At 49.7% G+C, this 24716-nt stretch overlaps 1 long non-coding RNA gene across 1 annotated transcript; it reads right to left on the reverse strand.

Moving 5' to 3' along the window:
- Positions 1 to 14658: 14658 nt before the first annotated feature.
- On the reverse strand, positions 14659 to 21437 carry LOC123346464. The gene is made up of 3 exons (XR_006572993.1): positions 21296 to 21437; positions 20194 to 20264; positions 14659 to 16732 (listed from the first exon to the last, which is right to left on the reverse strand). It is a non-coding gene; the product is annotated as an uncharacterized LOC123346464 (long non-coding RNA).
- Between the last annotated feature and the right edge of the window lie 3279 nt (positions 21438 to 24716).

The following is a 24716-nucleotide window of genomic DNA, read 5'->3' on the forward strand; positions in this document are numbered from 1 at the left end:
CCACCTAGGTCGCCTAAATGGAAGTGCCGGCCCTGACTCTACCAGTGTCAGGGTGAGTACAATTCAGTTAAGTGCCCAGTGTGTTGTGCTGCATGTGTGTTTTAGTGTCATACAGTGCAAAGCCTCCCCTGTGATGCTTTGCAGGTGTGATTTAGTGCAATTTAGTGTGTGCCCCATGTGTGATGCACTGCATGTGTGTGTTACTGCAATTGGTTACAGAGCCCCCCCATATGACATGCTGTGTGTGCATGGGTTAGTGCAATTCAGTGCAGTGCCCCCTATGTGACACGCTGCATTTGTGTGTTAGTGTAATTCAGTGCGGTGCCCCCTCATGTGAAGCTCTGGGTAGGTGGGTTGGTGTAATTCATTGCTGTGTCTCTGTGTGATACACGTGTGTGTAAGTGCAATTGAGTGCAGTGATCCCCGTGTGATGCACTGCATGTGCTAGCGCAATATGGTGCAGTGCGCCCTGTGTGACACATTGTGTGTGTGTGTGTGTGTGTGTGTGTGTTAGTTTAATTCAGTGTGTTGCCCTGTCTGTGACTCGCTGTGTTTGTGTGTTAGTGCAGTGCCCTTCTGTTATGTGCAGTGTGTATGTGCTTTAGTGCAAGTGATTGTGGATACCCATGTTTGATGCACTGGGTGTGTGTGTGTTAATGCAATTCAGTGTGGTGCCCCCTGTGTGAAGAACTGGGTGTCAGGGCCGGCTTTAGGAAGTGCGGGGCCCAATTCAAACATTTTTGGCGGGGCCCCAGCAGGCATGACTTAAAAAACAACAACAACAACAAAAAAAACTAAAAAGCCTTTCATTTCTCAGCAGCTGGTTCCCTATAAAAAGTTCTGATTTAAGGGATTTGCCACAGAATGTATTTTTTGTACCAATAGGGTTACCATACGTCTGTATTTTCCGGAGGGAATTTAAGAACCAAAAAGCCTGACATGTCCGGGAAAATACAGATGTATGTTAACCCTACCTAAAGTTCTTTTTTAAAAAGATGGGCCTGAACTAGAAATGGTGCGAGCAGGGGTGTGTGTGGGGCTGGCTTCGGACAGGGCTGCGGGGGGGGGAGAGAGGGGCTGTTGCAGTCAGGGAGCGGGGGGAGGGGTGGGTGGTTGGGGGGGGGAGAGGGGCTGGGGCAGTCAGGGAGCGGGGGGAAGGGTGGGTGGTTCGGGGGGGAGAGGGGCTGGGGCAGTCAGGGAGCGGGGGGAGGGGTGGCTGGTTTGGGGGGGGAGAGGGGCTGGGGCAGTCAGGGAGCAGGGGGAGGGGTGGCTGGTTCGGGGGGGGGGAGAGGGGGGAGGAAGTCTGGGTGTCTCTCCAACAGCAAAACACAAGCCTAGAAAAGCAGCCTTCAGTGGGCAGTGCTCTCCGCTGGCCCGGGCAGCCTGCATGGCCCCCAGCCTGCTTGCCTGAGCTGTATTATTAATGCATTTTAGTTGGAAGATGCAGCCTGAGTGATTTAAAGGCCCCGACGGCTGCTGAAAGAGCTGGGAAAGTTGCAAACTGTCTCTGCTGGGCTTTTCATCTGGGTCATACAATGCAAACCTGCCTGAGGCACTGCACAAGAGCTATGTATTGAGGCAGGCCATGCAGCTCACAGCTTAAGCTCTTCTAAGCTTGCAGCCATCAGCCATGGCAAAGGATTTGGGAGCACTTAACAGTTCTGTGTGGGTAAGAGATTTTCATTTCCTGGGCCCTGCTACCCAATGCCACAGGGAGACTGAGTGAGTAGCCCGGCTTGTCCTCTGCAATCCCTTCCCTGCTTCTTTCCCTTCTGTTTGCAACATGCTGCATCTGAACACCCTCCCGCCCCCGCACCTTCCCTCCAGAGACCCAGCCTCCTGGCTTCTCCTTCTTCCTCACTTTCTTCTTCTCTCCCTCTCTGTGTTTTTTCTCCATGCCCCGTCCCTTGTCTGTGCTCCCTCTCCACCCCATGCACTGGATTAAGCACGTCTCTGCCTCTCTTGTTTATGGGCTCTGTGCTGGGATGGCAGAGGCAGGGGTATTGTTGCGTTCTCTGCTAGGTCTTTTTGGATCAGACTCTAAAATCAAACGCTCCCTTTGCTAGCAGTATCCCTCCGCCTGCTCGCAAAGGCTTCTGGCTAAACACTAAATCCAGGTGCTAGGGCAGAAGCAGCTACCCATGTACCCTCAATGGCAGGAGCTGTGCGTGGTCCCTCACGCCCCCCCCTTTGGATTAAGGGGTGTGACTTGGTGTGTATTGGGGGTCTTGTCAGGGGGCGGGGAGGGGTTTGATGGGGCGTGGGAGTCCTGGCAGTCTGTCTGGGGGCAGGGGTGTGGATAAGGGTCATGGCAGTCGGGGGACAGGTAGGAGGTAGGGTTCTAGGGGGCAGTTAGGGACAAGGGTCCCAGGAGGGGACAGTCAAGGGACAAGGAGTGGGGGGATGTTGGGGGTTCTGAGGGGGGCAAGAAGTGGGAGGGAGTGGATGTAATTAGTAATTTGATATGTTGAGTGGAGCCTTTTTTTGTGCTCTCTCCCCCTGATGTTAGAACCTGCCTACGCCATTGCCCACAAGAATGTAGTATTCTATAGTATTACAACTTTTTTTATGGAAGGGGCCCCCAAAATTGCTTTGCCCCAGGCCCCCTGAATCCTCTGGGCAGCCCTTGGGAATCTGATTAAATGTGACAAAGTGCTGTCAAATTAACAAAGTAAAAAATGATAAAAGAGGGGATTTTTGGTTTATTCCCTTTCAATTATAAGAATTTTAAGTGTTAGTCATAACAACAAAGATAAATTATTTCTGATAGAAGGGTCATTTTAAATTAAAGAGTTGCCATCAAAAATCTAACTGCAGAAATCATTTATCAATTTACACAATTTATAGCTCTAATTTATTTTATTAGAAAATAAACATTTGGATTTGTCCTTTTGGATTTGTGTGCAGTTATTATGCATAAACTACAGCAAATCAAGGAAGGTGGGGCTCAACTTTGTAAACACCACATGAGCAACTCTCCCACTATAATCAGTGGGCTAAAATCTGCTCTCATCTAAACTGCTGTAAATCTAGAGTACCTCAACCGGCTTGAATGGAATTACCCCAGACTTACATCAGAGTAAATGGGGGGGGAGAGGTGTTTTTTGTGTCCCTTGGACATTTGGTGAAGGGGTGGGGGACAGACAGGCTGCTATTTAGAGGTATGGCAGGGGAATGAAGGGTTCTGAAAAAGCCAGGGTCTTTAGTGGGGGCTGGGAGATATACTGAGTGGGAAACCAACTGGTGACAGAAGGGGAGCGGGAGGATTTGGAGGGGAAAGGCAGTTATTGGTGGAAAAGCAGGTAGGCAGTAAGAGGTATGGCAGGGACTTGAGGTAGGGGAATGGCCTTGGCAGAGCAGGGGAAGAGATGGGCCATCGGCAGTTGCTGGGGGGAGACAGGAGGGTTCTGGCAGGGCTGTGGCAGTTAGTGGGGGGAGGAGATACAGGAATGGAAGGTTCTGGAACAGTCAGTTGAAGCAAGCGGGAGGAGGGCGACATGGTGGCGGTTCAGGATATCATTAGTCCCTCACACCTTCCAGCCCTCCCACTCCATGCCTCTCAGAGCCCTGAACAACCCTCATGGAAGGAAGATAAGATTTACTGAATTAAGTTAAAATGGACTGAATTAGGATTAACGCCTTTTGGGGTTCATTGGGTTGCAAATGTTTAGGTACAATTGTGAGATTAGGCGAAAGATGAGATTAATGCATCTCTGGAAGGGCAGAGGGAGTTGGAAGGTCTTTCTGGAACAATATGTGTGAAGTGGGTTTCCTTAGGAAACAACATGAGAAAGCAAATTCTCCCCCTCTGAAGCCAACCTTTTGGAGAAATGCCCTCAGGAGAGAGACCCTCTGTATACTAACTACTTGCTTCTGGAAATGCCACTTGAAAGACCCCCCTGAACTGTAGAAAAAGGGAACGGAGCCTGTGGGGAGTGGGCTTGCTCTGAGCTGAAGCTCTGATGAGCTTGTAACCATCAGGATGGGGTATTAAAAGATTGCGCTTGCCAGAGTCCACGTGAGAGCGGGGATGAACTTGGGTGAGTTTGTCAGCAATCGTGTAGGTTCTTTTGCTGAGTTTTCTCTAACATTTTTCACCTTAAGAATAAAGTAGGCTCACTTAGAAAGAGCGGTGGAGTAACTTACAGCTAAGTGATTCCAACAAAACGGCAAATGAAATTTAATGTGGATAAATGTAAAGTAATGCACATTGGAAAAAAATAACCCCAACTATACATACAATATGATGGGGGCTAATTTAGCTACAGTGAATCAGGAAAAAGATCTTGGAGTCATCATGGATAGTTCTCTGAAGACGTCTGCTCAGTGTGCAGAGGCAGTCAAAAAAAGCAAACAGGATGTTAGGAATCATTAAAAAAGGGACAGAGAATAAGACAGACTATCTTATTGCCATGGTATGCCCACATCTTGAATATGTGTACAGATGTGGTCCCCTCACCTTAAAAAGGATATACTGGCATTAGAAAAGGTTCAGAGAAGGGCAACTCAAATGATTAGGGTTTGGAACGGGTCCCATATGAGGAGAGGTTAAAGAGGCTAGGACTTTTCAGCTTGGAAAAGAAGAGACTAAGGGGGGGATACGATAGAGGTATATAAAATTGTGAGTGGTGTGAATAAGGAAAAGTTATTTACTTGTTCCCATAATACAAGAACTAGGGGCCACCAAATGAAATTAATGGGCAGCAGGTTTAAAACAAATAAAAGGAAGTTCTTCACACAGCGCACAGTCAACCTGTGGAACTCCTTGCCTGAGGAGGTTGTGAAGGCTAGGACTATAACAGGGTTTAAAAGAGAACTGGATAAATTAATGGAGGTTAAGTCCATTAATGGCTATTAGCCAGGGTGGGTAAGGAATGGTGTCCCTAGCCTCTGTTTGTCAGAAGGTGGAGATGGATGGCAGGAGAGAGATCACTTGATCATTACCTGTTCTGTTCATTCCTTCTGAAGCACCTGGCATTGGCCACTGTCGGAAGACAGGATACTGAGCTGGATGGACCTTTGGTTTGACCCAGTATGGCCGTTCTCATCTGTAGCAATGACACTGTCTGTCTCTGAAAAGAGAGAGCAATCGGGTGCCCTAGGGCTGGGCATACCACAGGGAAGGCAGGAAACTGTTCAGCCAAGGAATACCCTGCTCAGAAGGGAGAGAGATCTAGGTCTGGAAGCCTGATGGCGGATGCCCAGGCTGAACTGCTGAGGGGAAACACAGGGGCATTTGCCTTGAGCTGTGACAGGAGATTCTGGAAAAGCCATTTCAGTTAGTGGAAGCGAGGTGGGGGGGACAGACTGGTAGTTAAGGGTGTTGCAGGGGCTGGGATGTGACAGACGAGTGGATGGTCACAGTGTTGCTGTCTCTTGTGAACTGTTTGGCTCCTGCCAAAATCCTGTCACTCGTGAATCTCCCAATGATGTCAGAAGCCTGAGTGCTCTGGTTGGTTGCCCGCCTCAGTCAGAATTGCTGCAGGAACAGCTTCCTCTCCCGGCACCCTTCCCACCTAGCAACCCCAAGCCTTTCTCACAGGAGGGAGCTAAAGAGCTGAGCCACTGAGGGTGGCTCCATTCCCTCCCTGTGAGCAGTTGGGTGGCTCCTCTCCCTCCCCCCCCTGCATGAAGACCCCTGGAGCTGCCCCCACCTTGGAAGGGGGAGATAGGACCCTGCTGCAGCCCCCCCCACCCCAAGCCTGGCAGAGGGTGGTGAAGAGGCCTAGGAGAAGCAGAGGTGGGGTTGGGGAGCTGGGCTGCGTAGATGGGCTGAGCTGAAAGGGAACTGGGTGGGGGACAGGATTACAGGAGGGTGCCATTATGGGGAGATGGTGTCAGAGTGGCAGCAGTACCATCCCTAGGGGGGTGCAGGGCCTAGGACATAGGTGCTCCCACCTGACTCTTCCCAGGCCCTGCTCTCACTCCACCCCTTCCCCAAGGCCCTGCCCTGCCTCATCTCTTCCCCTCCCAGTTCCACCCCCTCCACCAAGTGCACTGTGTCCTAGCTCCTCTCCCCTCCCCCCCAACACCTCCTGATGCTGCAAAACAGCTAATAAATTAATATATCTCCAATTATTAATACCAATCTCCTAGAACTGGAAGGGACCTTGAAAGGTCATTGAGTCCAGCCCCCTGCCTTCACTAGCAGGACCAATTTTTGCCCCAGATCCCTAAGTGGCCCCCTCAAGGATCAAACTCACAACCCTGGGTTTAGCAGGCCATTGTTCAAACCACTGAGCTATCCCTCACCCCCAAGCAGGTTGTAGGTGCTGATTAGTCGGGCCTGCTGGTGGACAGGAGGGGCTGAGGGGAGGGGGAGATTCTGGTAGGGGATTCTAGTGAGGGGAAAACAACTGGGAACACAGGAGAGAAGTCTCCCAGTCTGCCTGCTGTCATTGCCATAACTGCAGGGCAGGGGCGTAGACACCTTTTTATTTTGAAAGGCTAGAGTTTAAAAAAAAAAAAAAAGCTGTTGAGTGTCACTTTAAAGAGTAGTTTTATTCTGTGACTAAAACTGTCCATTTCTAATAAAGCAAGATAAATGAGTTTTTGTTCCATACCCAGTATTTATTTATTTACTAACACAACCCCCCCCCCCATTCCCCCAGTGCAAGGGGACCATGAGACAGTCTCTTTTTGGGGATGGCAACTCATTAAGATAATAAAAGCAGTCAGGTGTTGGGAAAACTTATTCTGTCTGACTGAGAGCTGTAGATCATGGACCAAAAATCAAATTAAAGGTAGATGGATATGTTTGTTTTCCCTATTGCTAAGGTGGGGTGGGGGGTTTAGAGGCTGAAAGTCAGGTTTTGTCAGTGAATAGGAGACAGACTGGCAGTTAGGAATATGGGGATGTTGGGTGTGTTTTATTATAAACTTATAGTTTGTTTATATATATATATATATATATATATATATATATATATATATATATATATATATATATATATATATCCAATGTATAGTTTGTAAAGATATAGCAGCAATCCAAGATGGAGTCTGAACTGCCATCTTGTGACTGCCATCTTGTTGTTTACTGTTATCATGGCCCAGTCATAACTGGATCCAACTGGTTTTTTCTGCCACTGACCACTCCAAGAACAGTTTTACCTCAGACTGTTTCCCGCCTTTGCTGGGACTGTACCATATTTTTCCACCACTAAATGCATAAAGGGACTGAACTCACTGACAAGTGGCGCAGTCCATCCCAGTGACTGTGCGTGTGCGGTTCAGGTCTTCACAGCACCAGTGCTTTGTTGAAGGACACCCCATTCCTGAGGTGAAGAGAAAGGGAAGGAGACGTTCCATCGGACCTGCTCCTGTTCCTGGGTGCGACATCACCAGAGAGTTTCAGTCGCTTCTTCCGCCCAGAGACCTCCATCGAGGGACTCCCCAGTGCTCCTCCTCTGCGGGTTCCAATTACCCAACGAGTTGCAGGTCCTGGACTTCGCCGCCGCCGCAGACGTGCTGACAACGTAGTGAGAGAAATCGGGTTTTCTCGGTTGGGGATTTGTGTGTGTTATTGCCAATGTGATTTGTATTTTGGGCCTGAGCTTCATGCTCCTGTTTTAAAGCTGCTGTTTCACTGTTTGTATTGTTTATCTAGTTACTGTTCATTCACATCTTTCCCTGATTTTGTACGTGTCCCCCGCCCCATACCTGTTTTTACCTTCACCTATTGCCAGTTTTGATTATTTGCACAACACATAAGGAAGAGGGAGGGAGACCTGCACACCAGTCCACCAGTGACAGACACGGCAGGGGGCGGCTCTGCTCTTCTGAGGAAAAGGGGCTTGTTTTACATCTCAATACCTACATGATTATATATTTAGCATTACCTTGACTCCCCTGTGAAGTAGGGGCTTGCCTATGTGAACAGTTAGTTTGTGGCAAGCTGGGTTGTGACTCTACCCCGTGCTCTGTGGTCCCTACTGCTGTGAACTAATGGTTCCCTAGTGCACTTTGATCTTCTCCTGTTTCAAAGTGCAATAGTCAGGTTGGGACAGTCAGGGGACTGGGGGGGGATAGGTAGGAGGTGGGGTCCTGGGGGGGGCAGTTAGGGTGGGGAGTCTCTGGAGGGGGCAGTCACGGGACAAGGAGCAGGGGGGTTGGATGGGTCAGGGGTTCTGAGGGGGGCAGTTAGGGGGCGGAGGCCAGGCTGTTTGTGGGGGCACAGTCTTCCCTACCTGGCCTTCCATACCATTTTGCAACCCTGATTTGGACCTCAGGCCAAAAAGTTTGCCCACCCCTGCTCTAAACCCTAAGGCCCAGATGCATAAGAGGAGTTAGGCGCCTGAGTCCCAGTGACAGGCTCCACTGCAATGCACAAAATTCTGCTGAACCCTTTATGTTCATAAATTCACTCTGTACCTAAGTTTTTGCAGTAAATGTTCCCTAGGTGCCTATGTTTCTGCCTTTGCACATGTGCAGTGCAGTCCCACTCAGGACTTTTGGGTGTCTATCTCCCAGAGCAATCCACAGGAGAAGATAGGTATTTGGCTACCTAAGTCATGTGTAAGGTCCAATCCGGTAGGCATGCTCAGAGGCTGCTTATCAGATCGGGATCCCTCAGGCAAGTTTACATACAATGGTGGGCAGGCAGGCAAGAAGGGCTTCCCTCATAACTTTCTGCCAAGTAGCTAGGACACTCACCTGGGATGTGGGACACCCCTGGTTCAAGTCTCCCCTCTGCCTCAGGGAACGAAGGGATTTGAACAGGACTCTGCCCCCTCTCGGGTGCATGCTCAAACCACCGAGCTGTGGGGCTCCCTCAATCTCTCGTGTTGAACTGCTCCTCTCTGGATAGCTAACTAAAGAGCCACTGGAGCAGGCAGAGTGAATCTTGGCTCTCCCACTTCCTGGGTGAGTACTCTAATCACCAGGCTATCCTATCTCACTCTTGCTCTGTGTGTAACCCAAATGATGCAGAGAGAGAAACCCCTGCTACTGCTCCATCTTCCTATAAACACATGGTCTAGCTACTCCTGCTGCCTTGACTTCCTCGCTTTCTCCTTAACTCTTTATAATCTGGATTTTATCCTCCACTCCATTGAGGCTGATCTCACCCATAATCTGGTCCTGGCCAAGTTCAAGGGTCTCTTCTCTTTCCTTCTTTCTCCAGTTTTCTCCTGCATTCATTACTATTGATCACTTCATCCTTCTTGTCTGTGTGTGTGTGTGTGTGTGTGTGTGTGTGTGTCTCTCTCTCTCTCTCTCTCTTTTTTGTGGGATTTTACTGACTCTCCTACCTTTCTGTTGCTGCTTCTGCTTTCCTTGACAGCCTCCATCTCCTCCACCCTCTCATTCCGTGGGGTTTCCACCAGGCTTCATCCTCAGCTCCTCCTCTTTTCCCTCTGCACTTGTCCCTGAGTGAGCTCAACCACTATCATGGCTTCAGTTACCATTATTACACTGAAGACCCTTAGATCTACCTCCCCCCACCTGACCTCAGCTCCTCAGTTCAGACTTGCATCTGCCACTGTCTCTGAAATTTCCTCCTAGGTCTCCCTTCGTGAACTCAAACTGCACATTGAACACAATGGGAACAACCCTCCCCTCACTCCAAAAAAGATATTGTCTCCTCCATCAGTTGACAATTCCATGACTCTTACCATTCCCTGGCGTTTGAAAGATCAATGTTGTCCTTGACTCCTCTCTACGCTTTACCCATTGCTCAGGCTACTGCTACATCCTGTTACTTCTTCCAAACTCCCTCCCTTCATTCCATCCCTCCTACCCAAGTTTGTGTCCCCTCCTTGATATCCCACTTGGAGAGCTTCAGTATCCTCCCTCCGGTCTCCCTGACACCCACCACGCTCCCCTATGATTTCACTAAAATGCTGCAACAAACTCCTCTTCCTCACACACTGTCTGACCACATCACTTCCATTTACAAGTCACTCCATTGACACTGCATCCCTTTCAACATTATTTCCTCACTCCCTGTCCTCTCTTTCAAGATCCTGCACAGCTCTTGCCCTGCTACATCTCATCTGTGGTCACCCACTAATACTCCACTAAATACGCCTCCCTCCATATCCCTTTCTTTCACTAATGCCTATGCACCTTCTTCTAGTCTGCCCCCTATACCTGGAATCTCCTCTCTGATCCTGTAGACAATGCATCTTCCTTCTATTCCTCTTTCGTATCCCTCCTCAAAACCCAATTTCCCCCACAAACTCACACAATGACCTTGTTGCCTATAAACGATTAAGAAAAATAATCAAGCACTCCCAATAATTTGTTCTGTGCAATCCTGCTTGCTCCACCTCTATTCCCTTGCTTACTATTATCTTCCTTCCTCTGTTCTTTTCCTGCATTATCCATTTGGCGTCCAGTCTTGTACCAATGAAGTCAGTGGGTATTTAGCCATTGCTTTTAAAGGCAGGATGATAATATGTAAGCTCTCTGGGGCAGGGAATTGTCTTATATTATGTCTGGATGCTTTAAGGGATGAGATTTTCAAAGGCACAATTGGGAATTCTGTACTTAATTATCATTTGTGCCTTTGAAAATCTTCCTCAACAATTAATAGTCTAGCACTGGCCTCCTCTCTGCCCTCTTCGTACAATCTCACCACAGTCCCAGGAAGTTTTCTCCCAGGATGCATTGTCAATGAAATTGATATAAGTTAATATCTTAGTTACTTTTAAAAAAGTAGGTGTTTTGGTTACAGTAACTATTTAGGCCAAGATTTTCCAAAAACAGGAGCCTAAAGTTAGGCTTTTAAACCCATGTTTAGGCTCCTGTCTACTTTTCAGAAGTACCCAACAAATCCCATTGACCTAAGTCTGTTCTATGTTACTGCTGGTTTGTCTTTTGTCAGACAGTTGCTACATTTTAACGCTGGGCGGCATAGTATATAAAAGAGGCACTGTCTGTGCTTTATAAAGAAATAAGAAAGGATTTTCAAAGGAGCCTAACTGAATTAGGTGCCTAAACACTATTGAGTTTCACTGGGATTTGGGAACTTAATTCCCTTAGGCTCCTTTGAAAATTCCAGCCTGTATTTTTGTTTTAATTCCCATTTTAGGGATATTATGTATAAAGTTATAGGTTCATTAATCCAACTCTGTAATGATAGAAACGATACAAAGTCCAACAGTGGGGGGGGGGGCCTATTGGATATCTGGTATAATCCTCTAAAGGGATTGGCAGCAGCCTTACTAATTGAAACACTTAAAGTTAGGATGAGACAAAGAAAGGGGCAGGAGTGCGAAGACAAGATGCAATCTAATAGGGTTTTATCACTGCCACTTCACTTAATCTAACACGAATGAGTCTCAGATTTCCCACCTTCGATGACTGGACCACATCCTCTACGGGAAGCACGTCATGGTAGCGGTGCTCAAAGGATATATCACAGTCCTCACAAATGAGTTTGTTATGATGCTCACAGTACAGCTTAAGGGTTTCTTGTGTTCCTCACACAGTTTCTCTCCCTCTCACCCTTTCACAGCGGGAGCGCTGACTTGCTTGGCTATTTCTTCCTGCTGGGGGTTAGGCCTGACTTGCTTGGCTATTGCTTCCAGCTGGGGATTAGGCCGGATATTTCCCTTCCGAAACCTTTTCCTGCACTGAGGGCAGGGGAAGTCTCTCTTCAATCCCTCCCAGCGCTGGGCGATGCAGGAGTGGCAGAAATTGTGCCCACAGTCCAGGGTCACTGGATCTTTAAAAATATCCTGGCAGACTGAGCAATTCACTGTGTCCCGGAGGCTTTTCAGAAGGTCGCTGGTGGCAGGCTTTTCAGAAGGTCGCTGGTGGCAGCAGCCGAGGCCATGGCTCCTAGCGGAGAGGAAAGAGGAGTAAAGTAAGTTTCACTTTCACTTGCCCAGAAATCAGTTTGTTACTGAATGAAAAGGACACTGCTCTTCCCAGCACAGGACACACCCTCAAGGCTCCTGTGTGCAGTTTGTTACCTCCTGACCTGTTTAACTGTAGCTTGGAAAGGAGAGAATTGCCGGGAGTTTTTTTATGATGGGGCATGTAAAACAACAAATAGTGAGGAGGAAACTGAGCTCTTTGAGGCAGGGAGTGTCTCTTTGTTCTGAAATTCCCCCACCTATCTTGTCCTGTGGGGTCTGATCTGGTAGCCGTGTTCAGAGCACACCTATTCCACGACTACCAGATCAGGTGCTGCATAAAGTATGGCTGCAGAAGGAGGCAGTGTCCTCTTTATAACTTTTAACCTAGAGGTCAGCGCACTTATCCAGGATGTGGGAGACCCAGGTTCAATTTCCCCCTCTGTCTAAGGCAGACCAAGGATTCACACCTGCATCTCCCACCTATCAGGAGATCGCCCTCAACACTGAGCAATGGTATATTCTAGGGATTAGGGTCTCTGTCTCTCCTCTTGAAGCTGCTCCACTTGTATGACATATTTAAATAGTCACTGGGCCAAAAAGAGAGACTGATTCTACAGCCCAGAGGTAGGAGACCCAAGATTCAGGCCCTGCTTATGTGACTATTTAAGTATTTATACCCTGTGGGACAGCTTCAACAGTAGAGATTGAGAAAGCCTGCACATCAAAATACCTCATAGCTCTGTGGTTAGGGTAGTCACCTGCACGGTGTTCAAATCCCTGCTCTACCTCAGGCGGAGCAGGGATTGAACCTGGGTCTCCCACATCCTAGGGGAGTGCTCTAGCTGCTGGACCCTTTGGCATAAGGGAGGTTTCTGTCAGGTGTTTTCCAAGAAATGGCTCAGATGCCTAATTTCAGGAGAGGGCTTATGGCTGTGAATCCTAAGTGGGCGGAGGCACATCTCTCCAGCCCTGACTTAGGCCCTGTGAGAGTGGCAGGGCGTAAGATGCACCCCTCTCCTTGGCATTTCCCACTAGCTATCTTAGGCATTTCCCTGCTCAGCATGCTGTTTTTGTAAATCCCATTCCTAGGTGCCTAACTCCCTATGCGTTGTATAGGGAGCCTGGATGCCTAACTTGGGGTTGTGAATTCTACTGGGTGGCAAGGCACCAGAAGTTAGGTGTTACAAAACCAAAGTTCCTTTGTGAATGTAGTCCCACATGCATAAAGTTAACCACAGGAGCATCGGTGAGGAGGGGATCTGGACACATGGGCTTTGGGGTTGCAGTTCAGCACCACTCTCCCTAAGCCACCTGCTGAGTAGGTGGATAAGTCACTCACTGAGGTCTTCTTTCCTGTGGAGCCTGAGATGAGCCACAAATGACTCGGATTTCCCACCTTTTGTCGCTTGGCCATATCCTCTATGGGACACACTAGATCATCGTGGTGCTCAAAGGATATATCACAGTCCTCACAAATGAGTTTGCCATGTTCCTCACAGTACAGCTTTAAGGGTTTCTTGTGTTCCTCACACAGTTTCCCTCCCTCTGACCCTTTCACAGCGGGAGCGCTGACTTGCTTGGCTATTTCTTCCAGCTCGGGGTTAGACCGGATATTTCCCTTCCGAAACCTTTTCCTGCACTGAGGGCAGGGGAAGTCTCTCTTCAATCCCTCCCAGCGCTGGGTGATGCAGGCTCTGCAAAAATTGTGCCCACAGTCCAGTGCAGGGCCGGTGTGACGACACGTTTAGAAACCCTCCCGTTTTGCAACTAGGTGCAGTTTCCGCCAGGCAATGTAATTATCTGGGCTCCTGCTCAAGACTTGCTGCCGCCTGGTCCATGGGGTTGCAAATCGGGAGGGATGGGGTCTGTGGTCGAAAACACTCCCGATTTGCTTCCTCCTGGCTAATGTGCCAAATTGATGGGTCTGTGGTCCAGGAATGGTTGTGCACCTGTCACTTATTCCAGGGATGGTTGCAAATCGGGAGGGATGGGGTTTGTGGTTGAAAACACTCACGATCTGCTTCCTCCTGGCTAATGTGCCAAATTGATCTATTGTGTGATTGAGGCGTGCTCTTTCACTTTTTTGTGTGTGAGAATACGTGAAAAGGGAGGTAAGGTTTGGGGGTATGGAGCATGCCCATGATGAGACCACTTTCATTTTTTAAATTTACTTTTATAATTTTATAATTTGCATTATATACATGGACACAAATACAGAGAATATTTTTTTCAAGTAAAAAACATGTATTATAATCTGATATATACATAAAAATATATTTCTTTGGGTTGCATTATGTTTTGAACAAGAGGCATTTAAACCCAGTCAATGGTTTGAACATATCTTTTTCTTTTTTTGGAATCATATTTTCTCAAATTTTTACTTTACTGCACCTGTATCTAAAAATGCAAATTTCATTTAACTGGTCAATCAATAGCAATCATTCACCCCATTCAAATTTTTGTGTACTTAAAGATATTATTGATTCATAGTCACCCTTACAGAACCAAACCTATGAGAGATCCCACTTTAGGGGTACTAAGCCCTGGTCTACACACCCCCCCTAATTCGAACTAGGGTATGCGAATTCAGCTACGTGAATAACGTAGCTGAATTCGAACTACCCTAGTTCGAAAACTTACCCGTCCAGACGGCGGGGAAGCGAAGTCCGCGGCTCGCAGGTCGACTCCGGCAACTCCTCCTGATGCGGTGGAGTACCGGAGTTCGACCTAGCGCTTCCGGAGTTCGAACTATCGCGTCTAGATCAGACGCGATAGTTCGAACTCCGAGAAGTCGAACTCCCCGCGTCGGACTTTAAGGTAAGTGTAGACCAGGGCTCAGATAACTGTCTACTATGTGACAGAATTCCACTCTTCATGTTATCTTCACATGTGCCTAATGAGTCCACAAGACATGGTAGAAAGTAATTACCTGACTCCTTCATTAGAAGAATTGCTATATGTCTTCTAAACGTAGTATTAGCCTCTTGTGTTGTTTCTACCGTATTGATGTCTTTGTGCTGCAAATATGTTTCTGCAAGAGGGAGGAGGAAGGGGGGTGGAAGGGGGGGCACGAAATAAATTGGAGGTGGTACTCAAATTCCAGCTTGCGTAAGACCCAGCGATCTGACGTTAGCTGGGACCACGCAGGGAGGAAAAAGGAGAGGCGGTTGGAGAAAGGAGGGAACGGATCCTGTGATGATACTGGTATGATGCCCTCGGGCGCACCTTCAAAAGGAGGGTTTTGGCCCTGTGGAAGGTTTGGAGGAACCTTGGTTCTGCCCCCTTGGTTGCTTGACTGCCTCCGGTGACCGGTTCTACTCCGCCTTCTGGCAAAGTCCTGTCTCTGTCTGGGCTGAGGGTAAGAGCGGTGTGGCTGGGGGCGGAAGGGCCTGCACTGAGTCACTGGCGTGTGCATGCCTAGTGAGCGCCTAATGACCCTGTTATCTTTTAGGCTTTGCAGCCTAGGGTCTGTCTTATCAGACAACAGGCCTTGCCCTTCAAAGGGGAGGTCCTGGATTTTGTGTTGGAGCGCCGTGGGGAGGCCTGAGACTTGCAGCCATGAGATACGCCTCATAGTAACCCCGGAGGCTAGGGTCCTGGCCGCTGAGTCCGCGGCGTCCAGGGAAGCCTGGAGGGAAGTTCTAGCGACCCTTTTTCCCTCGTCCAGGATGGCCGCAAATTCCTGTCAGGAGTCCTGCGGGAGCAATTCCTTGAATTTGTCCGCCGCTGCCCAGGTATTATAGTTGTAGCGTCTAAGGAGGGCTTGTTGATTAGCCACGCGGAGTTGGAGTGCCCCTGCAGAATAGACTTTGCGCACCAGCAAGTCCATGCGCCTCGCGTCTTTTGATTTCGGGGCTGGAGCCTGCTGGCCATGGCGCGCGCTCTCGTTGACCGACTGGACAACGAGGGAGCAAGGAGGGGGATGGACGTATAAGTATTCATAGCCCTTGGGAGGCACCGTATGTTTATGTTCCACTCTGCGGGCAGCAGGTGGGACAGAGGCCGGAGACTGCCAGATCGTGTTGGCGTTGGCCTGGATTGTCCGTATAAAGGGGAGGGCCACTCTCGTGGGGGCATCAGATGATAAGATGTCCACCACTGGGTCCTCTACCTCCGGGACCTCCTCGACTTGCAAGTTCATATTCTGTGCCACATGCCGGAGGAGTTCCTGGTGGGCCCTCAGGTCGATTGGTGGAGGGCCTACAGACGACGTTCCGGCTACCGCCTTGTCAGGGGAGGAGGATGAGGAGAGACCTGGGACAAGCGGGTCAGTCGAGGGCTCTTCTTGTTGGACAGCCTCTGTCTCCCTTGGGATCTGGAAGTCCTGAGGCTAGACCGACACTTTCTCCGAAGCAGGAGGAGGAGGGCGGCTTATCGTGGGGTTTTATCACTGCCATTTCACTTAATCTAACACGAATGACTCTCAGATTTCCCACCTTCGATGACTGGACCACATCCTCTACGGGAAGCACGTCATGGTAGCGGTGCTCAAAGGATATATCACAGTCCTCACAAATGAGTTTGTTATGATGCTCACAGTACAGCTTAAGGGTTTCTTGTGTTCCTCACACAGTTTCTCTCCCTCTCACCCTTTCACAGCGGGAGCGCTGACTTGCTTGGCTATTTCTTCCTGCTGGGGGTTAGGCCTGACTTGCTTGGCTATTGCTTCCAGCTGGGGATTAGGCCGGATATTTCCCTTCCGAAACCTTTTCCTGCACTGAGGGCAGGGGAAGTCTCTCTTCAATCCCTCCCAGCGCTGGGCGATGCAGGAGTGGCAGAAATTGTGCCCACAGTCCAGGGTCACTGGATCTTTAAAAATATCCTGGCAGACTGAGCAATTTACTGTGTCCCGGAGGCTTTTCAGAAGGTCGCTGGTGGCAGGCTTTTCAGAAGGTCGCTGGTGGCAGCAGCCGAGGCCATGGCTCCTAGCAGAGAGGAAAGAGGAGTAAAGTAAGTTTCACTTTCACTTGCCCAGAAATCAGTTTGTTACTGAATGAAAATGGCACTGCTCTTCCCAGCACAGGACATACCCTCAAGGCTCCTGTGTGCAGTTTGTTACCTCCTGACCTGTTTAACTGTAGCTTGGAAAGGAGAGAATTACCGGGAGTTTTTTTATGATGGGGCATGTAAAACAACAAATAGTGAGGAGGAAACTGAGCTCTTTGAGGCAGGGAGAGTCTCTTTGTTCTGAAATTCCCCCACCTATCTTGTCCTGTGGAGTCTGATCTGGTAGCCATGTTCAGAGCACACCTATCCCACGACTACCAGATCAGGTGCTGCATAAAGTATGGCTGCAGAAGGAGGCAGTGTCCTCTTTATAACTTTTAACCTAGAGGTCAGCGCACTTATCCAGGATGTGGGAGACCCAGGTTCAATTTCCCCCTCTGTCTAAGGCAGACCAAGGATTCACACCTGCATCTCCCACCTATCAGGAGATCGCCCTCAACACTGAGCAATGGTATATTCTAGGGATTAGGGTCTCTGTCTCTCCTCTTGAAGCTGCTCCACTTGTATGACATATTTAAATAGTCACTGGGCCAAAAAGAGAGACTGATTCTACAGCCCAGAGGTAGGAGACCCAAGATTCAGGCCCTGCTTATGTGACTATTTAAGTATTTATACCCTGTGGGACAGCTTCAACAGTAGAGATTGAGAAAGCCTGCACATCAAAATACCTCATAGCTCTGTGGTTAGGGTAGTCACCTGCACGGTGTTCAAATCCCTGCTCTACCTCAGGCGGAGCAGGGATTGAACCTGGGTCTCCCACATCCTAGGGGAGTGCTCTAGCTGCTGGACCCTTTGGCATAAGGGAGGTTTCTGTCAGGTGTTTTCCAAGAAATGGCTCAGATGCCTAATTTCAGGAGAGGGCTTATGGCTGTGAATCCTAAGTGGGCGGAGGCACATCTCTCCAGCCCTGACTTAGGCCCTGTGAGAGTGGCAGGGCGTAAGATGCACCCCTCTCCTTGGCATTTCCCACTAGCTATCTTAGGCATTTCCCTGCTCAGCATGCTGTTTTTGTAAATCCCATTCCTAGGTGCCTAACTCCCTATGCGTTGTATAGGGAGCCTGGATGCCTAACTTGGGGTTGTGAATTCTACTGGGTGGCAAGGCACCAGAAGTTAGGTGTTACAAAACCAAAGTTCCTTTGTGAATGTAGTCCCACATGCATAAAGTTAACCACAGGAGCATCGGTGAGGAGGGGATCTGGACACATGGGCTTTGGGGTTGCAGTTCAGCACCACTCTCCCTAAGCCACCTGCTGAGTAGGTGGATAAGTCACTCACTGAGGTCTTCTTTCCTGTGGAGCCTGAGATGAGCCACAAATGACTCGGATTTCCCACCTTTTGTCGCTTGGCCATATCCTCTATGGGACACACTAGATCATCGTGGTGCTCAAAGGATATATCACAGTCCTCACAAATGAGTTTGCCATGTTCCTCACAGTACAGCTTTAAGGGTTTCTTGTGTTCCTCACACAGTTTCCCTCCCTCTGACCCTTTCACAGCGGGAGCGCTGACTTGCTTGGCTATTTCTTCCAGCTCGGGGTTAGACCGGATATTTCCCTTCCGAAACCTTTTCCTGCACTGAGGGCAGGGGAAGTCTCTCTTCAATCCCTCCCAGCGCTGGGTGATGCAGGCTCTGCAAAAATTGTGCCCACAGTCCAGTGCAGGGCCGGTGTGACGACACGTTTAGAAACCCTCCCGTTTTGCAACTAGGTGCAGTTTCCGCCAGGCAATGTAATTATCTGGGCTCCTGCTCAAGACTTGCTGCCGCCTGGTCCATGGGGTTGCAAACCGGGAGGGATGGGGTCTGTGGTCGAAAACACTCACGATCTGCTTCCTCCTGGCTAATGTGCCAAATTGATCTATTGCATGCTTGAGGCGTGCTCTTTCACTTTTTTGTGTGAGAATACGTGAAAAGGGAGGTAAGGTTTGGGGGTATGGAGCATGCCCATGATGAGACCACTTTCATTTTTTAAATTTACTTTTATAATTTTATAATTTGCATTATATACATGGACACAAATACAGAGAATATTTTTTTCAAGTAAAAAACATGTATTATAATCTGATATATACATAAAAATATATTTCTTTGGGTTGCATTATGTTTTGAACAAGAGGCATTTAAACAATGGGTTTTTTATTGCTTTGGGGGGGGGGGTAATGAAGTGAACTATGCACATTTCTTGCAGTTGTACTCTTTCTTCTCATCTGTCAGGTTTTCTTGATTGGTTCCTTCTGTAATGCAGGGTATATGTGCCCACCTCTTGCAAGAATCACACTGGACCTTTGATAAGTACAGGGCCGCCCAGAGGATTCCGGGGGCCCAGGGTCTTCGGCGGCGGGGGGGCCCTTCCGTTCCGGGACCCGCCGCCAAAGTGCCCCGAAGACCCGCGGCGGGACCCCCCGCCGCAGAATTACCGGCGAAGCGGGACCTGCCGCCGAAGTGCAGCCCGGTCTTCGGTGGTAATGCAGCGGCGGTGGGGGGACCCCGCCGCGGGTCTTCGGGGCACATCGGCGGCGGGTCCCGGAATGGAAGGGCCCCCCGCCGCCGAATTACCGCCGAAGACCGAGCTGAACTTCTGCGGCTGTTGCATTGCAGGAGAGCATGGACAGAGTCTGACAACCCATGTGATTATAAGCAGAGAGTTCTTTATTTATTTCCAGCATGCTCTTATATACAATTATGGCAAGCAATCAAACAGTTGCTAATTGGTTAATTAAATTCACACAGCCGCAGCTGTAATCCCATAGGGTAATTATCATCCTACACACCTGTTTAACTTATCATCCTATTTACAGTTAGCTGGCCAATGAAAACGGGCCCAAGGCCAGCCCTTTACACACAGTTCCCAGCGTAATCGGCTCGTCCCAAAAGCCTAAACAATCTCAGCATTTCACATTCTATTCCCACAGGCGGCGGGTCCCGCTCTGTCTTCGGCGATAATTCGCCAGCGGGGGGGTCCTTCCGCCCCGGAGTGGAAGGACCCCCTGCCGGCGAAGACCGGGAACGAAGAAGCTCCTGCGCCTGGCCCCGCAAGAGTTTTCCGGGCCCCCCGGAGCGAGTGAGGGACCCCGCTCCAGGGGCCCCGAAAAACTCTCGTGGGGGCCCCTGTGGGGCTTGGGGCCTGGGGCAAATTGCCCCTCTTGCCCCCCCCCCTCTGGGCGGCCCTGGATAAGTAACAATTAAGAAATGAAATCACAGAAGTTATAATGTTACACGTACTTTGCATTCACTCATGCTATTCCTTCCACATGTGAGCATTACCTAATATATGCCTATCAGCATGAAGAAAATGTTTACTGTTGTGGAATTTTTACAAGACTCATGATCCTTAGGCAGTTTATGGCATATATTTCTCATTCAATGCTATGTTTCTTACCATCGTGCAATCCTCACTTTCTTTTTCACAGTTGATAAGGTTGTAGTATATGCACTAGTCCTCCACGCTTTCTTAAAAATAAATATAGCGTTATGAAATGATGAATATGTTACAACCAACACTGAAAATGCAAATCTTGATTTATTGATTGCCAATATTTTAATCCAGTCAATGGTTTGAACATATCTTTTCTTTTTTTGGAATCATATTTTCTCAAATTTTTACTTTACTGCACCTGTATCTAAAAATGCAAATTTCATTTAACTGGTCGATCAATAGTAATCATTCACCCCATTCAAATTTTTGTGTACTTAAAGATATTATTGATTCATAGTCACCATTACAGAACCAAACCTGTGAGAGATCCCACTTTAGGGGTACTAAGATAACTGTCTACTATGTGACAGAATTCCACTCTTCATGTTGTCTTCACATGTGCCTACTGAGTCCACAAGACCTGGTAGAAAGTAATTATCTGACTCCTTCATTAGAAGAATTGTTATATGTCTTCTAAACGTAGTATTAGCCTCTTGTCTTGTTTCTACCGTACTGATGTCTTTGTGCTGCAAATATGTTTCTGCAAACTAACACTGATATTTAGAATAAACATCATAATTACCAGAGGTGAAAGTGGGCCGGTCCAGTGTACCGGTAAGAACTGGCCACTGGTTCTGGCCCTTACATGGCTGACATTACACTTCTGCTGTGGCAGTGCTTTATGCTTTAACGGCGCTGCCCCCTTTATCCCATGGCCCCCACATCAGCGGCCCTGCCACAGGGTGCGGCAATGCTGTTGAATGCTCCTGGCAGGGCTGCCTATAGTGGGGGAGCGAAAGGGGCTCTGGGTTACAGTGATTTACAAGCGCCTGGTGCTCCTGGCCACTGCAGCAGCAGCTGTCAGGAAGGGCTGGCTGGTAGAATCTGGTCCTCCAGCACCGCACCTTCCACTGGAGACCCCATCCCTTCTTGGGGCCACCAGCCCACCCCGTACACCTTAGCAAGGATACCGGTGCAGTGCCCACTGCTAATCTCTGGCATTTACTTTCAACCTGGATAATTAAACATACATAACCAATAATAATGGCAATTTGGTATTCAATACCTTTAAGATGAGTGGTCCGCAGTTGTGGCCATCACTTTGTCTGGGATGCTGAACAATTTTACTGTTCCAATCAGATGAGGATTTGCTAGTTAATCGTTTGATGAAGTTTCTGAAATTTTTAGAGAGTACATTAGCAGACTGCAGAAAAGACGGTTACTCACCGTTGTAACTGTTGTTCTTTGAGATGTGTTGCTCATATCCATTCCAGTTAGGTGTGTGCGCGCCGCGTGCATGCTCGTCGGAAGTTTTTTACCCTAGCAACACTCGGTGGGTCGGCTGGGCGCCCCCTGAAGTGGCACCGCTATAGCGCCAGATATATACCCTTGCCGACCCATCCGCCCCTAAGTTCCTTCTTGCCAGCTGCTCTGACAGTGGGGAAGGAGGGCAGGTCTGGAATGGATATGAGCAACACATCTCGAAGAACAACAGTTACAAAGGTGAGTAACCGTCTTTTCTTCTTCGAGTGATTGCTCATATGCATTCCAGTTAGGTGATTCCCAAGCCTTACCTGGGCGGTGGGCAGGGCCGGCTCCAGACCCCAGCGTGCCAAGCGCGCGCGTGGGGCGGCATTTTCGCGGGAGGGTGGCAGGCAGGTCTGGCAGACCTTCCACAGTCATGCCAGTGGGAGGTCCACCGGAGCCCCAGGACCAGCGAATCCTCCGCAGCTGCGAGAGGTCCACTGGAGCTGCGGGACCAGCGGACCCTCCGCAGTCATGCCTGCGGGAGGTCCGTTGCTCCCGGGGCTCCGGCGCACCTCCCGCAGGCATGACTGCTTGGGGCGGCCAAATTCCTAGAGCCGCCCCTGGCGGTGGGGTCGGAGTGAGACGTGGCACAATGTAAGACTGCTGAGTCGAAGGCTGCATCGTCTCTGGATTGTTGGACCAATGCGTAGTGTGAAGCAAAGGTGTGAACCGATGACCAGGTAGCCGCCCGACAGATTTCCTGGATGGGGACATGGGCCAGGAAGGCGGCAGAAGAGGCCTGCACTCTTGTAGAGTGAGCAGTAAGATGGCTAGTCTGAACATGAGCAAGCTCGTAGCATGTCTTGATGCAGGATGTTACCCAAGATGAGATCCGCTGGGAAGAGACTGGCATGCCCCTCATGCGGTCTGTTACAGCTACAAAGAGCTGGGACGAACGCCGAAAGGGTTTGGTCCGCTCTAGATAAAATGTGAGAGCCCTACGGACGTCCAAAGTATGAAGCTGTTGTTCCCGGCGCGATGAGTGCGGTTTCGGGAAGAAAACGGAGGAAGATGTCCTGGTTTACATGAAAAGCAGACACTACCTTAGGGAGGAAGGAGGGGTGTGGTCACAGGTGCACCTTGTCTTTGTGGAAGATTATATAAGGAGGGTCAGCTGTCAGGGCGCGAAGTTCTGAGACTCGTCTCGCCGAAGTGATAGCGACGAGGAAGGCCGTCTTCCAGGAAAGATATAAAAGGGAACACGTGGCCATAGGCTCGAAAGGGGGCCCCATAAGTTTGGCTAAGACCAGGTTTAAGTCCCAGGTAGGGGCCGGGCGCCGGACCTGTGGGTACAACCGTTCTAGTCCCTTAAGGAACCTGGAAACCATCGGGTTAGAAAAAAAAACGGCCACCTTCACTTGGTCGGAAGGCCGAGATAGCTGCCAGGTGCACCTTTAAAGAGGAGACCGTGAGGCCCTGCTCCTTGAGGGACCAAAGGTAGTTCAATATCGCTGGAATAGACACCAGATGAGGATCGAAGTTGTTCTGATTGCACCAGTGGGAGAAACACTTCCACTTGGCGAGGTAAGTCGCCCTAGTGGAAAGTTTCCTGCTCCCCAAAAGCACCTGCTGTACCGCAGCAGAACAACGCCGCTCCACTTGGCTCAACCACCCAGGAGCCATGCCATGAGGTGGAGGGACTGCAGATCCGGGTGGTGAAGCCTGCCAAAGTCCTGCGTTATGAGGTCCGGCCACAGTGCCAAGGGAATTGGTGCCGCCACTGATAGGTCGAACAGCAGGGTGTACCAATGCTGCCTCGGCCATGCTGGAGCAATGAGAATGAGGTTGGCTCTGTCCCTCCGGAGCTTGAGCAGCACTCTGTGAATGAGGGGAAATGGCGGAAAGGCGTAAAACAGGTGTCTCATCCACGGGAGGAGAAAAGCATCTGTGAGGGAGCCCGGGGAGTGTCCCTGGTAGGAGCAGAACATGTGGCATTTCCTGTTCTCTCTGGAGGCAAAGAGGTCTACTCGGGGAAAGCCCCACCTCCGGAAAACTGTATGGATGACATCGGGACGGATCGACCACTCGTGAGACAGCAATGACCTGCTGAGGCGATCTGCCAGGGTGTTCTGTACTCCTGGGAGAAAAGATGCTACTAAATGAATAGAGTGGGCTATGCAAAAGTCCCACAAGAGGATGGCTTCTTGGCAAAGTAGGGAAGAACGCGCCCCGCCCTGCTTGTTTATATAGAACATTGTCGTCGTGTTGTCCGTAAACACGGATACACAGCGGCCTTGTAGATGGACTCGAAACGCCTGGCACACTAGGCGAACTGCCCTCAGCTCCCTCACGTTGATAGGTAAGGCCAGCTCCTGGGGTGACCAGAGGCCTTGAGTGTGTAGGTTCCCGAGGTGGGCACCCCAACCCAGAGATGATGCGTCCGTGGTCAGTGCCACGGAGGGTTGGGGAGGTTGGAACGGTATCCCTGCGCAAACTACCGTGGGGTCTAACCACCAAGTGAGGGAGTCGAGGACTGGCCCGGGGATCGTGACCACGGAGTCTGTATTGTCCCTGTGTGGACGGTATAGTGAAGCGAGCCATATTTGAAAGCACCAAAGTCGCAGTTTCGCGTACAGGGTCACAAAGGTGCATGACGCCATGTGACCTAGGAGGCCGAGGTAGGTACGCATTGATGTTGTCGGGTAGGATTGGAAACTTCGAATGATCGAAGACATTGCCTGAAAACGTGGCAGAGGGAGGCAGGCCCTGGCCAGATTGGAGTCCAGAACTGCTCCAATAAATTCTATCCTCTGCGTTGGAGTCAGAGTAGACTTTTCGACATTGACCATAAGGCCTAGCCTCCCGAAGAGATCCGTGACTACACGCAGGTGTTGGGATACCTGCAGCTGGGAAGTCCCTCGAATGAGTCAATCGTCGAGGTACGGGTAGACGTGTATTCGACGAAGGCGGAGGGCGGCAGCGACTATGGCCATGCATTTGGTGAAGACCCTCGGGGCCGTAGACAGGCCGAAGGGGAGCACCGTGAACTGGTAGTGCTGGTGGTTGACGACAAAACGAAGATAGCGTCTGTGTGGCGGGTAAATGGCAATGTGGAAGTACGCGTCCTTCATATCAAGGGCGGCATACCAGTCTCCCGGATCCAGGGATGGGATAATGGTCCCCAGGGTTACCATGCGGAAAAGACGGTTACTCACCGTAGTAACTGTTGTTCTTCGAGA

The sequence above is a fragment of the Mauremys mutica genome, chromosome 12 (genome assembly GCF_020497125.1).
Source record: "Mauremys mutica isolate MM-2020 ecotype Southern chromosome 12, ASM2049712v1, whole genome shotgun sequence".
In the NCBI taxonomy this organism is placed as follows: domain Eukaryota; kingdom Metazoa; phylum Chordata; order Testudines; family Geoemydidae; genus Mauremys; species Mauremys mutica.